At 46.3% G+C, this 14520-nt stretch overlaps 1 pseudogene; it reads right to left on the bottom strand.

Moving 5' to 3' along the window:
* Positions 1 to 6537: 6537 nt before the first annotated feature.
* On the bottom strand, positions 6538 to 14228 carry LOC140355641 (uncharacterized; annotated as a pseudogene).
* Positions 14229 to 14520: the final 292 nt, after the last annotated feature.

Here is a 14520-nt window from a genome sequence, read left to right as displayed (position 1 = left end):
GTGCCGCAGGACCTGATGTCGGCAAGGTATGTTTTCATCCGCCATGATGCACATCGTTTGCCACTGCAGCCACCATACGACGGCCCCTTTCGCGTTCTGGAAGCTGGGCCTAAGGCCTTCCTGGTGGAGCGGGGAACTTGTCCCGAGCGGGTTTCGGTGGATCGTTTAAAACCGGCCCATGTACTTAAGGACGATGATGTGCAAGTGGCACTCCCTGCTCGCCGTGGCCGCCCCCCTGCTCGCCGTGGCCGCCCCCCTGCCACAGTCATTACCAGGGATAGTGGGCATAGGCCGGTCTCACCCTCACTTGTGGTCAGGTGCAGTGGTAGGGGTAGGATTATTACTGTTCCTAAGCGTTACTGCTGACTTTTGTTTATGTTTTGTTATTTTGTGTGTTCGGGGGGGACCTGTATGGCGAACCTGCATTATGTATATATGTATTATTATGCCTCACACACAAAAGGTGTCTTATTGTGAAAGGGTGAAGGAAGTAGTAGAGGGGTGAGGGTATTTAAATGGATTCTGGTTGCACAGGTGTTGGTGATTTTGATGGAAGCAAATAAAGAAGAGACACAAGCATACTTTTGGTCTGATTATTTGAACTTCTACAACACATCATTTACTTAACTTCACTTTATTAAATGTACAATAAAGTGCAAATGCAGAATAGCAATTATAGTTACAGTATGAATAGACATAAATGTCTTTATCACACGCAATAATGTCACATTCAGGTGCATATAACTGTAAATAGTGTTTATTACCATTATTATTAGTATTATTTTGTCTTACGCTAGCTGTTTTTATTTTATCTTTATTTTTCCCCTCCATTCCTTATTGAGAAATGAGAGGTTCTGTCTATAGGAGATTTTGTTTATAAGAGTTCTTCTATTAAGAGTATTTTTTAAACTTCCTATAAGTTATCTGTCCTTTTCCTCTGTATCAACCTGCGTTGCAACAATGAAATTTCTCCAAGTGTGGACAATAAAGGAATATATTATCAAATGTCACATGTCTTCATCTAAATAAACCAGGACTAAACCAGGACTAAACCAGGACTAAACCAGGACTAAACCAGGTATAAACCAGGACTAAACCAGGACTAAACTAGGTCTAAACCAGGTCTAAACCAGGACTAAACCAGGACTAAACCAGGACTAAACCAGGTCAAAACCAGGACTAAACCAGGACTAAACCAGGTCAAAACCAGGTTTAAACCAGGACTAAACCAGGACTAAACCAGGTCTAAACCAGGACTAAACCAGGACTAAACCAGGACTAAACCAGGTCTTAACCAGGACTAAACCAGGTCTAAATTAGGTCTAAACCAGGACTAAACCAGGTCTAAACCAGGACTAAACCAGGTCTAAATTAGGTCTTGTGTGTTTGTTTGTGCGCCGCCAATATGAACTGTTATCTGTGAAGCGTGTTATTCCCATATTACTGTTAACCATAATCCTTATTTTTTTCCCCTTTTCAGAATTGGTAAAGACGCCCTGACTGACATAATCAAACACCATGAGGAAAATGGAGCGAGACCACGGTTGAGGAAGAAGCGTGCACAGCCACAGCCGCACACAGCCAGGTTCATCAGCCATGAAGTCATCCACACCGTTGTGGAGTTGATCAAAAACTATGCAGAAGTCCATTCCATCATGCTGCCGGGCCGACATCCTGGCCATAAGGACTGGCATGTGAAGCTCCCAACCCATGTGACTAAGGCCTCAGTTTGGCGTCTCTACGTGAAGTCTGCTAAGGAGCGTGGTAAGTGTAAAACATTATTTAGGTGATTTTCATGTTTTAATGATGAGAGTATAATTAACCATAAGCAACATCTGTTTTTCAGGTGAGCCTGCAGTTTGTAAATCAAGCTTCAGATCACTGTGGAAACAGCTTCTCCCACACATCAGAAGCTGCAGGCCACGCACAGATCTCTGTTGGCAATTCAGCTGATCTGCCTCCGGTTGACAATCTCCATGTCCTGGTCCCACCTGGACTGAACATTGGCAGGCAGACCTATCTGCCTGCCTCATATCTATTATCTCGTGTCTCATATATTCAAAGCCATGGACCCGTTGCAGTTTGTATACCTGGCCCTGGCATCTGTTTATAAGAGTTCTTCTATTAAGAGTGTTTTTTAAACTTCCTATAAGTTACTGTCCTTTCCCCCTGTATCTACTGTGTTGTAACAATAAAGGCTATCTTATCTTATAAGATAGCAATACTGTTATACTCATGTGCAATACTATTATACTTGTGTGCAATACTATTATAATCATGTGCAATACTATTATACTCATGTGCAATACTATTATACTCAAGTGCAATACTATTATACTCATGTGCAATACTATTATACTTGTGTGCAATACTATTATACTCATGTGCAATACTATTATACTCATGTGCAATACTATTATACTCAAGTGCAATACTGTCATAATCATGTGCAATACTGTGATACTCATGTGCAATACTATTATACTTGTGTGCAATACTATTATACTCATGTGCAATACTATTATACTTGTGTGCAATACTATTATACTCATGTGCAATACTATTATACTTGTGTGCAATACTATTATACTCATGTGCAATACTATTATACTCATGTGCAATACAGTCATAACCATGTGCAATACTATTATACTCATGTGCAATACTATTATACTCATGTGCAATATTGTCATAATCATGTGCAATACTATTATACTCATGTGCAATACTGTCATACCCATGTGCAATACTGTTATACTCATGTGCAATACTGTTATACTCATGTGCAATACTGTAATACCATGTGCAATTCTGACATACACATGTGCAATACTGTCATACCCATGTGCAATACTGTCATACCCATGTGCAATACTGTGACATAATGTCAATCATCCTGGTGCAATATTTTCTGTCCATATAACAGCTGTAAATAAGAGTGTTATTATTATTAAAGTTATAAGAGTTTATTTCTAAGTTATGTTTTTATTATTATACGTCTGTGCCTAATCTGTGTTGCATCACTGGAATTTCCCCACTGTTGGACAAATAAAGGTTATCTTATCTTATCTTGTCTTATCTTATGTGTTGCAGTTTGCTGTTGGTCCTCAGGGGTCAGTCCTTGGCCCTCTTCTGTTCTTTCTCAGTGTTGAGAGACTCAAATCTTTACTAAGAGAAAGGTTTATTCTCACATTATGAGTTAGAATATTTTCAGTTTGATGAAATGTCTCAGGTAAATGTTACAGTGAAATGTGTGGACTTCTCTCCAGAACAGAGCAGTAACAGAGGAGGCTGAAGATAAAGACTCTGCCTCCTGTTCTAGTTCAAACTCTCTGGACTCAAAGGAGCTGCAGATGAACACTCCAGTCCATAAACTGAAGGAGAAACACATTGTGTCTGATCTGATGTATTTACAGACCTCCAACTGCATCAGTGTCACCACCACAGAGACCTGAGGGAGGAGCCAGACTGTAAGAGAGGAGCAGACACAGACACTTGAGAGGATTTGAGCTTTTAAGATGGAGTCTGCCCTGTGTACACTGCTCTCAGCTCTGGTTGTGCTCCTGTGTTCTTCCCCAGAGTGTAAAGGAGAAGACACAGTGACCCAGCCAGCAGGAGACGCCTCTGCCACTCAGGGACGCTCAGCTACTATACTCTGTACTTTTCAAACCAGTGATCCAACTGCATATCTGTTCTGGTACAAACAAGAAGGACGAGGAGCTCCAGAATACATGATGAAGAAAACTAAGTCATCATCTTCTTGGCTTGAGACATACAGATCTCCAGAGTTTGACAAAAATAAATTTGAAGTTGAGGCTGAGAAGAACTCTTTCCCTCTGAAGATCCAGGATGTGGATGTGAGAGACTCTGCTGTGTACTACTGTGCTCTGAGGCCCACAGTGACAGGAAACACCTAAACTCTGAACAAAAACCTCTGGAGCAAAGACAATACTGCAGTAGCTCCACTAGAGGGCGACACTCTCTGTGAAGCTTCAGACTAAACCCAGACGCAGCAAAGCCAAGTGTCAGTGTGAGAAACTAAGCAGACTTCAGAAAGTTCTCATGAGGATCACTCAGCTGTGTTTTGGACACATGTTTCCTTTAATGGCAGCACTGCTCCTGCTTTTGTTGAGTGGTAAGTCTCACCACCAGGTGGTGGTCTACAGCTCCGCCCCTCTCTTCACCCGAGTGTCCAAGACACGCGGCCGGAGGTCAGATGACACAACAACAAAGTCGATCATTGACCTCAGGGTGTCCTGGTGCCACGTGCACTGATGGACCTTGTGCTTGAACATGTTGTTCGTTATGGACAATCCGTGGCACAGAAGTCCAATAACTGAACACCGCTCAGGTTTAGATCGTGGCTCCTCCCCTCTCCAGGTGTCACTGTCATTGCCCACGTGGGCGTTGAAGTCCCCCAGTAGAACAACGGAGTCCCCGGTCGGTGCACTGTCCAGTTCCCCTCCCAAGGACTCCAAGAAGGCCGGGTACTCTGCACTGCTGTTCGGCCCGTAGGCCGCCACAACAGTGAGAGACCTGTCCCCCACCCGAAGGCGGAGGGACGCGACCCTCTTGTTCACCGGGGTGAACTCCAACACGTTGCGGCTGAGCTGAGGGGCTATAAGCCCACACCAGCCCCGCCTCTCCCCGCGGGCAACACCAGAGAAGTGGAGCGTCCAGCCCCTCTCGAGGAGATGGTTCCAGAGCCCAAACTGTGCGTGGAGGTGAGGACGACTATATCTAGTCGGTATCGCTCAACCTCCCGCACAAGTTCAGGCTCTTTCCCCCCCAGCGAGGTGACATTCCATGTCCCCAGAGTTAGTCTCTGTGTCTGGAGATCTGGTCGCCGAGGCCCCTGCCGTCAACTGCCGCCCAGATCTCTTTGCACCGGCCCCTTATTTTGCGTTGCACCAATGAAATTTCCCCATGTGGGACAATAAAGGAATATCTTTATGGATCCTCCTGCGGGTGGTGGGCCCACGGGAGGGCGGCCCCACGTCGCTCTTTCGGGCTGTGCCCGGCCGGGCCCCGTGGGGTAAGACCTGGCCACCAGGCGCTCGCCATCGAGCACCCATCCCAGGCCTGGCTCCAGGATGGGGCCCCGGTGACGCCGATCCGGGCGACGTAAACAGCTTTGTTCTTGTTGTCATCATAAGAGACTTCTGAATTTACTTAACTTCACTTTATTAAATGTACAATAAAGTGCAAATGCAGAATAGCAATAATAGATACTGTATGAGAGGTTCTGTCTATAGGAGTTTTGTTTATAAGAGTTCTTCTATTAAGAGTGTTTTTTAAACTTCCTATAAGTTATCTGTCCTTTTCCTCTGTATCAACCTGCGTTGCAACAATGACATTTCTCCATGTGTGGACAATAAAGGAATATATTATCTTATCTTATCTTATCTTATCAAATCAAATGTCACATGTCTTAATCTAAATAAACCAGGACTAAACCAGGACTAAACCAGGACTAAACCAGGTCAAAACCAGGACTAAACTAGGACTAAACCAGGTCAAAACCAGGTTTAAACCAGGACTAAACCAGGACTAAACCAGGTCTAAACCAGGACTAAACCAGGACTGAACAAGGACTAAACCAGGTCTAAACCAGGACTAAACCAGGTCTAAACCAGGACTAAACCAGGTCTAAATTAGGTCTAAACCAGGACTAAACCAGGTCTAAACCAGGTCTAAACCAGGTCTAAATTAGGTCTTGTGTGTTTGTTTGTGCGCCGCCAATATGAACTGTTATCTGTGAAGCGTGTTATTCCCATATTACTGTTAACCATAATCCTTATTTTTTTCCCCTTTTCAGAATTGGTAAAGACGCCCTGACTGACATAATCAAACACCATGAGGAAAATGGAGCGAGACCACGGTTGAGGAAGAAGCGTGCACAGCCACAGCCGCACACAGCCAGGTTCATCAGCCATGAAGTCATCCACACCGTTGTGGAGTTGATCCAAAACTATGCAGAAGTTCATTCCATCATGCTGCCGGGCCGACATCCTGGCCATAAGGACTGGCATGTGAAGCTCCCAACCCATGTGACTAAGGCCTCAGTTTGGCGTCTCTACGTGAAGTCTGCTATGGAGCGTGGTAAGTGTAAAACATTATTTTGGTGATTTTCATGTTTTAATGATTAGAGTATAATTAACCATAAGCAACATCTGTTTTTAAGGTGAGCCTGCAGTTTGTAAATCAAGCTTCAGATCACTGTGGAAACAGCTTCTCCCACACATCAGAAGCTGCAGGCCACGCACAGATCTCTGTTGGCAATTCACCTTGGAGAGACAAAGAGACCACGAGAATGGACTGTTTAGCAAGCTTTATTCGTGAGTTATTTGGCGCTCAGACCCCGGCGGAAGACGTTGCAATCATGGGCACTCCATGATCTATTTGTATTAGATGTCTCCCCCCAAAAACCCGGGGTCTGAGCAGCTGTGTGCCAAGGTTATTACTGATACTCAGAAAGAACATGACCGCAGATACTTAATATAGAGTAGACTGGTCAGGCCACGAGACCGCCATTGATCACGTGGTGGCCCGAGAGGGGCGGATGCGTAGTGACGGGGAGAGTAGGGGGCGATGCCCTGAAAACTCGAAGCGTCTGAAATGGAGGCCTCTATTCACGGACATGTGGTGAAGGACCGGGGACAGGAATATGAAGCACCTGGGAGTAAATAAGAAATGACGTAGACACGGGGAGAGCTAGAGGATGCCGCTAAGGAACAGGTAATGAGGAAATATGAACCACCACCAGTATTTGTTGCGAGACGAGACTACTAGAGATGCGAGGAGCGTTGAGCCGCCAAGATCGGAGGCAGGTAGGGACGAACGTACGGGCATGGGCGAAAGGGACTGTCGCCCGAGTTGTTAGAGGGCTGTGAAGGATATGCCCTGAGTGGCCGCGGATGTAGCGGCTCCTATTCTAAACCAGTGCCCGGTGTGAAGACGAGGGGGCGGATTGCATGGGATCGATGTTCCCCTCGGATATTTCCGAAACCAGGGTGCTGCAGTCATGGGCTGGCCTTCTGGAGTCAGGAGCACCGGGGATGAGGTCCGCCGTAGTTTGGCCCGATTGCGAGTTTAACCGGAGCTCTAAGAGGCAGAATGAGCCACGTGTGCGTGCTATGATGATGCAGGGGTTTTACCTTTAGGGATTTGAGAGTTAGATTATAATCATATATATAAGACTTCTAATACCCCCCAAAAACAAAGGAGGCGGCAGACGACAGAAAGTGGAGGTGTCGGCAGACAGCAGAGCGTGGATCGGAGAGCGCCGGCAGACGGCGGAGCGTGGACAGGATAGCGCCGGCGGACGGCAGAACGTAAACCTGGAAGCGCCGGCAAAACGGCAGAACGTGGACCTGGAAACGCCGGCAGAACGTAGACCTGAAAGCGCCGGCAGAACGGCAGAACGTGGACCTGGAAACGCCGGCAGAACGGCAGAACGTTGGCCTTGAAACGCCGGCTGAACGGCAGAACGTAGACCTGAAAGCGCCGGCAGAACGGCAGAACGTAGACCTGGAAACGCCGGCAGAACGGAAACCTGGAAGCGCCGGCGGACGGCAGAGCGTAGACCTGGAAAGAACGGCAGAATGTAGACCTGAAAGCGCCGGCAGAACGGCAGACCATGCACGCAGTGCGCCGGAGCAGACGGCGGAGCGTGCCGCAGTTGCGCGCACGCAGTGCGCCGGGGTACACGGCGGGGTACACGGCAGAGCGTGCTGCAAGCCGGGGCAGACGGGAAAACGTGGGCTGGACTGGGAAAGCCGGGGCAGTCGGCAGAACGTGGGCTGGACTGGGAAAGCCGGGGCAGACGGCAGAGCGTGGACGAGAGAGCCAGCAGGCGGCAGAGCGTAGACCTGGAAGCGCCGGCAGGCGGCAGAGTGTAGTAGTTGAGAACCTTGAAATCTTGCTTAAGATTGTGATTCAAGCTATATTCACGAGATGAAGACAATTTAAAAAATACTTAATTTCGACTAGGGACATCGCTGGGCGTTCGGCCTGGGGGCCCCGTATGGACAGCGGCGGGCCTGGGACAGGCACCCTGTAGTCGAGGACAGAGAGCGCTGACAGCGTGTTGGAGCCTGACGTGGAGAGGAGCGTGTTCTGGAGCTGCTGAGCGATGAAGCTGGACCCGGTGTCAGCGTGATCCGGAGGAGAGGCGCGGCGTGCGCGGAGCGGCTGATGATTTCCTGGTTCCTGCCGCGGGGCGCGCGGCTGGTGGATGGGAAGCGTTTCGAGCGAAAGTGAGGAGTCCTCGTAATGAGAAAACGCGGCGAGCCGCTCAGCTCTTCCACCGGGTCAGGTGAATGCGCTCTTCCGAAGCCGGAGGACCGCGGTAGGACCCGGAGCCCCCGTGAGAGGAACACGGAGGGTCATCTGATTTGAAATCTGACATAATATCAGTCGCAGTACGGTTTGAGCGGCCGAGCCATCTGCCTGAGGGCTTAAATGCGACCGCCTGGGCGCTGATTGGGAGCAGGGAGGAGTCACTGGGAGCGTTGATTGGGGATGAGGAGCAGGTGCGAGGGCTATGGTACGGACGTCCCCTGTCCTTTCACCGTCCTTCTTGGCCGGGAAAAACTGCATAACCTCTTTGGGATAAGCGCAGAAACCTGGGAGAGTCCATTGTGAAGTGAGGGATCTGACTCTCACAGACGGACAGGCCACGCCCGCTTGAGTGCGATGATGGCGCTGGGGAGAGGGGGCCTTCCATGGTGGCCTTGACGTAGGTGGGTGGAGTTAGGTCTTCCAGGCTGAATTTACGCAGGCTTCATTTCAGCTGATCTGCCTCCGGTTGACAATCTCCATGTCCTGGTCCCACCTGGACTGAACATTGGCAGGCAGACCTATCTGCCTGCCTCATATCTATTATCTCGTGTCTCATATATTCAAAGCCATGGACCCAGGTGGATACCTGGCCCTGGCATCTGTTTATAAGAGTTCTACTATTAAGAGTGTTTTTTAAACTTTCTATAAGTTACTGTCCTTTCCCCCTGTATCTACTGCGTTGTAACATCAAAGGCTATTTTAGCTTATCTTATCTTTTGTTGTTTGTGTTGCACTGAATCACCTGTGAATTCCGTTTATCGACAAATGGCAATGAACCCTATTCTGATTCTGATTCTTTGATTCTATTCAGGGCCTTTTGTAATCCAAGTACTTCCATTTTAATTTAGTAACTTCTAATTCTGATTCAAGTCCAGTTCACATCAATAACACTCCTCTTGAGTCTTCAGTGACAGCTGTAGGGGGAGGGGCTGTCAGTGTGACAGGGGGGAGGGCTTATCTCAATGAGATGCAAATGAGCCCCCCTGTGACTCTGGGCTTACTCAGGTGAGAATCTTTAGCCCTAACCCAATACTGTCATAACCATGTGCAATACTATTATACTCATGTGCAATACTATTATACTCAAGTGCAATATTGACATAATCATGTGCAATACTGTCATAATCATGTGCAATACTATTATACTCATGTGCAATACTGTCATAATCATGTACAATACTATTATACTCATGTGCAAAAATATTATACTCATGTGCAATACTATTATACTCATGTGCAATATTGTCATAACCATATTATTATACTCATGTGCAATACTGTCATAACCATGTGCAATACTATTATACTCATGTGCAATACTGTCATACCATGTGCAATACTGTCATACCCATGTGCAATACTGACATACCCATGTGCAATACTGTTATACTCATGTGCAATACTGTCATACCCATGTGCAATACTATTATACTCATGTGCAATACTGTTATACTCATGTGCAATACTGTCATACCCATGTGCAATACTGTTATACTCATGTGCAATACTGTTATACCCATGTGCAATACTGTCATACCCATGTGCAATACTGTTATTGCACATGGTCCTTCTCACCAAGCTCTAAAGTAATTTACGGTGTGCCACAGGGTTCGGTACTCGGTCCAATTCTGTTTACTCTTAATATGCTGCCATTAGGCAACATTATCAGAAAGCATGGCATTAACTTCCACTGCTATGCAGACGACACTCGGCTGTATTTATCAATGAAACCTGATTAGAGCGATCAAGTAGACAGACTTAGTACTTGTGTGAAGGAGATAAAAACCTGGATGACACTAAACTACCTGCTTCTTAACCCTGAAAAAACCGAGGTCATTGTGCTTGGCCCTAAGCATCTACGAGACTCTCTATCTGAGCAGATAGTCACACTGGACAATGTCAGTGTAGCCTCCAGTTCTACTGTAAGAAACCTTGGAGTCTTATTTGACCAGGAGCTCTCATTTAAAGCTCATATAAATCAAGCTTGTAAAACAGCCTATTTCCATTTGCGCAACAAGAGCCAAAATCAGAAGAATCCTGCCTAAAAGTGAAGCTGAAAAACTTATCCATGCATTTGTAACGACTAGATTAGACTACTGTAACTCCTGCTTGCAGCGTGTCCTAAAAGCTCCATAAAAAGCTTTCAACTGGTTCAAAATGCAGCAGCAAGATTACTAACAGGAACAAAAAGAAGAGAGCACATTACGCCAGTGATGAAGTCTCTTCACTGGCTCCCCGTCGAGTCTAGAATCAAATTCAAAATTCTACTCTTGACCTACAAAGCCATAAATGACATGGCCCCATCCGACCTCAAAGATGCTATAGAACCATATCATCCAATCAGAGCTCTTCGCTCTCAGAATGCCGGCCTTCTGGTGGTGCCAAGAGTCTCTAAAAGTACTGTAGGAGGTAGAGCCTTCTGGTGGTGCCAAGAGTCTCTAAAAGTACTGTAGGAGGTAGAGCGTTTAGCTACCAAGCTCCTGTGTTATGGAATCAGCTCCCGACCCATGTTAAATCTGCTGACACAGTCTCTTCATTTAAGTCCAGGCTTAAAACGTTCCTCTTCGAAATCGCTTATGGTCAGACTAGTTAGGAACAGAAACATAAACCCACAGCTTCAGCTACGCTGCCCTAGGAGTAACTATGCTGGGGGAAGTATGACAGCTTGAGCACTATCCTCTTCTTCTTCTGACTACTTATGCTATCAAACAATATTTATTTTTTGATTCCACTTGCAAACTGTTCACCGCCTTCTTTTTCTTTCTCTCACTCCTGAGGACCTGTGGACCCAGATGTCCCTCTCCTGGTGAAGTGTCCCTGCCCCGTGTGGACGGTCCCTCATCTGCCTGAAGAGTGGGTCCAGCTCGCCTCCGACGGTCCCTCATCTGCCTGAGGAGTGGGTCCAGTTCGCCTCAGACGGTCCCTCATCTGCCTGAAGAGTGGGTCCAGCTCGACTCAGACGGTCCCTCTTCTGCCTGAAGAGTGGGTCCAGCTCGACTCAGTCGGTCCCTCTTCTGCCTGAAGAGTGGGTCCAGCTCCAGTCTCCTCGTGTCCGTCTGTCCGTCTGTGAGAGTGGGATCTCTCCTTCACTGGAACTCCTCCAGGTTTCTACGCTTTTTTCCCAAAGAGGTTTTTTTTGTAGTTTTTCCTGGCCGAGAAGGAGAGTCTAAGGACAGAGGACCCTGGGACATCGTCCCTCGCCACCACAGACATTGTCTGACTCCATCGCCACCACAGACATTGTTGATTCATTTCTCCCTGTGGCCCTCAGAGGCAACTGTTGTTGTGATTTTGGGCCTTACAAAAATAAATTGATTTGATTTGATTTGATTTTGTTATACTCATGTGCAATACTGTTATACTCATGTGCAATACTGTCATAATCATGTACAATACTATTATACTCATGTGCAATACTATTATACTCTTGTGCAATATTGTCATAATCATAATATTAATATACCCATGTGCAATACTGTTATACTCATGTGCAATACTGTAATACCATGTGCAATTCTGACATACACATGTGCAATACTGTCATACCCATGTGCAATACTGTGACATAATGTCAATCATCCTGGTGCAATATTTTCTGTCCATATAACAGCTGTAAATAAGAGTGTTATTATTATTAAGAGTATAAGAGTTTATTTCTAAGTTATGTTTTTTATTATTATACGTCTGTGCCTAATCTGTGTTGCATCACTGGAATTTCCCCCGTGTGGGACTAAAAAAGGTTATCTTATCTTATATTATTTGTTACAGTTTGCTGTTGGTCCTCAGGGATCAGTCCTTGGCCCTCTTCTATTCTTTCTCAGTGTTGAGAGACTCAAATCTTTACTAAGAGAAAGGTTTATTCTCTCATTATGAGTTAGAATATTTTCAGTTAGATGAAATGTCTCAGTTAAATGTTACAGTGAAATGTGTGGACTTCTCTCCAGAGCAGAGCAGTAACAGAGGAGGCTGAAGATAAAGAGTCTGCCTCCTGTTCTAGTTCAAACTCTCTGGACTCAAAGGAGCTGCAGATGAACACTCCAGTCCATAAACTGAAGGAGAAACACATTGTGTCTGATCTGATGTATTTACAGACCTCCAACTGCATCAGTGTCACCACCACAGAGACCTGAGGGAGGAGCCAGACTGTAAGAGAGGAGCAGACACAGACACTTGAGAGGATTTGAGCTTTTAAGATGGAGTCTGCCCTGTGTACACTGCTCTCAGCTCTGGTTGTGCTCCTGTGTTCTTCCCCAGAGTGTAAAGGAGAAGACACAGTGACCCAGCCAGCAGGAGACGCCTCTGCCACTCAGGGACGCTCAGCCACTATACTCTGTACTTTTGATGCCGGTTCCACAAATCCAACGTTGTTTTGGTACAAGCAAGAAGGACGAGGAGCTCCAAAATACATGTTGATGAAAAGTAGAACAGGATCAGAGTGGTTTTCGACAACAAAATCTTCAGAGTTCAATGAAAAGAGATTTGAAGTTGAGGCTGAGAAGAACTCTTTCTCTCTGAAGATCCAGGATGTGGATGTGAGAGACTCTGCTGTGTACTACTGTGCTCTGAGGCCCACAGTGACAGGAAACACCTAAACTCTGAACATAAACCTGAGAGAAAACAGCAGTACTCCACACGTCCACTAGAGGGAGACACTGGAGCAGACTGACTCTTGCTGCACTTCCTGAGACTGCCGAGTATCAAGGCTTATAAATCAGAACTTTCAAGGGGAATAATATGTAAATTATATCAAAGCATTTCTGATCTGGACAAATACTAAATATATGAAAAACAATTATGAAAGAAAAGCTCATGTTGTTTTGACGGATGAAGAGTGGGAAAGTGTGTCCATCTCAGTGGAGGAGCTACAGTCACATGTTTATTTGGTGAAATGTTTTACACACCTGGATTAGTAGATCTTCTGGCATTCTTCTTGCAGATCCTCTCCAGTTCCATCAGGTTGGATGGTGAGCGTTGGTGGACAGCCATTTTCAGGTCTCTCCAGAGATGCTCAGTTGGGTTTAGGTCAGGGCTCTGTCTGGGCTGGTCAAGAATGGTCACAGAGTTGTTCTGAAGCCACTCCTTTGATCTTTTAGCTGTGTGCTTAGGGTCATTGTCTTGTTGGAAGGTGAACCTTCTGCCCAGTCTGAGGTTTTCTTGCAGGATCTCTCTGTGTTTGGCCACAGTCACCTTGTTCCTGCTGCTCAAAGACACACCCACATTACGATGCTGCCTCCATGTTTCACTGTTGGGATTGCATTGGGCAGATGATGAGCAGGGCCTGGTTTTCTTCACACATAACGCTTAGACTTAACGCCAAAAAGACCAAGTTCATCCGACCGGAGAATCTTCTCTATGAACTCTATGAAGCTTTCATATGTCCTGCACTGAGATGAGGCTTCTGTCGGACCACTCTGCCATAAAGCCTCAACTGGTGGAGCTGCAGTGAGTGTTTACTTTGTGGAACGTTCTACCATCTCTCTCCTGCATCTCTGGAACTCAGCCACAGTGATCTTTGGGTTCTTCTTGAACTCTCTCACAGAGGATCTTCTCCGACGGTTGCTCAGTTTGGCTGGACGGTCATCTCGAAGAAGAGTCCTGGTCGTCCCAAACTTTTTCCATCTAAGGATTATGGAGGCCACTGTGCTCTTACGAACCTTGAGTGCTGCAGAAATTCTTCTGTAACCTTGGCCAGATCTGTGCCTTGGACAGTTCCTTCGACCTCATTGCTCTGACCTAAACAGCACCACCAGGAGGCAAACCACTGTCACATGTCACCAATTTCACCTCGCTGGGGGGAAAGAGCCTGAGCTTGTGCGGGAAGTTGAGCGGTATCAACTAGATAAAGTCGGCCTCACTTCCACGCACAGTTTGGGTTCTGGAACCATCTCCTTGAGAGGTGGGCTGGTGTGGGTTTAAAGCCCCTCAGCTCATTTATGTAACTGCTTACATATGTTCTATTAACTTCTCTTTCAACTTATACAGCATTTTATATCGATTCTTAGTTACGGAGTGTGGTTGGAATTCAAGGAGAACGACTCATGAACCGTAGTGTGTTTCCTACGTGGCAAGTTTCTAGGTCAAACCCATTGTCTGATCCAGCCACGTACTGGGGGCTCGATCCCAGAAATACAGAAGGTTTTAAACTCCTAATTCCTTCCACCTAAAGCCTTAATGAGA

Source organism: Eucyclogobius newberryi, unplaced genomic scaffold (assembly GCF_026437365.1).
Source record: "Eucyclogobius newberryi isolate DKJ021-1_F unplaced genomic scaffold, fEucNew1.0.hap1 SCAF_12, whole genome shotgun sequence".
In the NCBI taxonomy this organism is placed as follows: Eukaryota; Metazoa; Chordata; class Actinopteri; order Gobiiformes; family Gobiidae; genus Eucyclogobius; species Eucyclogobius newberryi.
Note: the sequence above shows the minus strand (reverse complement) of the source record. Positions and strands in the feature narration are given on the sequence as shown.